At 66.1% G+C, this 1,097-nt stretch overlaps 1 protein-coding gene across 1 annotated transcript in view; it reads left to right on the top strand.

The window, feature by feature from the left end:
- The first annotated feature begins 939 nt into the window (after positions 1–939).
- YTHDF1 (YTH N6-methyladenosine RNA binding protein F1) overlaps positions 940–1,097 on the top strand; it is a 13,056-nt gene continuing 12,898 nt past the window's right edge. Inside the window, 1 exon segment of the mRNA XM_077756845.1 lies at positions 940–1,020. The gene's annotated coding sequence lies outside the window, so the exon portion shown is untranslated.

Here is a 1,097-nt window from a genome sequence, read left to right as displayed (position 1 = left end):
AACCTGCCTTTCCTTATCTTTGGGTCAGGCAGGACCCCCGGGAGACCCAGCGACGTGCAGTTTGGAGCAGCGGACTCCCCCATGGTCCACGCACCAGCAGAGCCACCCATACCTCCTCCTGCAGCCGCTAGAGATGTAGCCCGGTGACCCGCGGACCCTGTCTCCCCCGGCCCGCGCAGGCTCAGAGCCTGTCTTGGGTCCCACTGTGATCTCTGATCCTAGCAGTCCCCAGCCACCCTGCTTCGTGCATAACCTGCCTGCTGGCATCCGCCCGGGCTCTGCTCTGGGGAGCAGTCCTGTGATCCCCACTGGGAGCCAGCATTCCAGGCCTCTCCCCTTCATCACAAGCGCCCAGATCTGGGGCTTGTGAAGATGCCACATGCGCGTGCACTGGGAAAGACAGCTGGAAAGGGAGCGCAGAGACCCACGCGGAAGCCACAGTGGGAACCGGCCACAGGGGCTCTGGAGGGGGCCCGACCCTGGCAGGGGTGGGAGTGAGTGCGAATGAGGACTGGGCTCCTTTCAGGGAGCTGCAACACGAAGGGGCTGTCCCTCCTCAGGCAGAGACGGAAAGCCCCCTGGCCCGTCCTGGACTAGGGCGCAGTGCGGGGGCTGAACGGTCTCTTCCTCCCTGTGATGAAATCTGGGGTCAAGAGTCTAACACGCAAACTGGCCGGAAACTGGGGAGCCCCCTGGAGACCCGAAAGAGCTGGACCGGCAGCTCCCTCAAGGAGGACGGAGCACGGGGCTCCCGGGGACAGTCGTTGCCACACAAACCTTAGGAAGCCCAGGAGGTGCATCCCCACGACCTCAGAGCTCACCCCCGGGCTGCCCCTCTGAGGGATGCTTGTGGGGTGCCTGGGGCGCCGGAGCGCCCACGTGACTTCCCGGGCNCGGAGCGCGCCGCGCGCCGGGAGGGGTCCTCGTGAATAACTTTGTGTTTCCGTCTCCCCGGGGTCCCGTCTGCGCGCACGTCCCGGCCTGCGGCGACACAGAGAACAAAAGGACAGGATAATAAAGGTGAGCGAAGTCGGCGCGGGCAGTGAGGTCCCGGCTGGAGGCGGCGGCGGGGGCCTCCGGGAAACGGCGGGGCGTGC

Source organism: Crocuta crocuta, unplaced genomic scaffold (assembly GCF_008692635.1).
Source record: "Crocuta crocuta isolate KB4526 unplaced genomic scaffold, BGI_CrCroc_1.0 scaffold613, whole genome shotgun sequence".
Lineage (NCBI taxonomy): Eukaryota > Metazoa > Chordata > Mammalia > Carnivora > Hyaenidae > Crocuta > Crocuta crocuta.
This window is presented reverse-complemented; position numbering and strand designations above follow the sequence as displayed.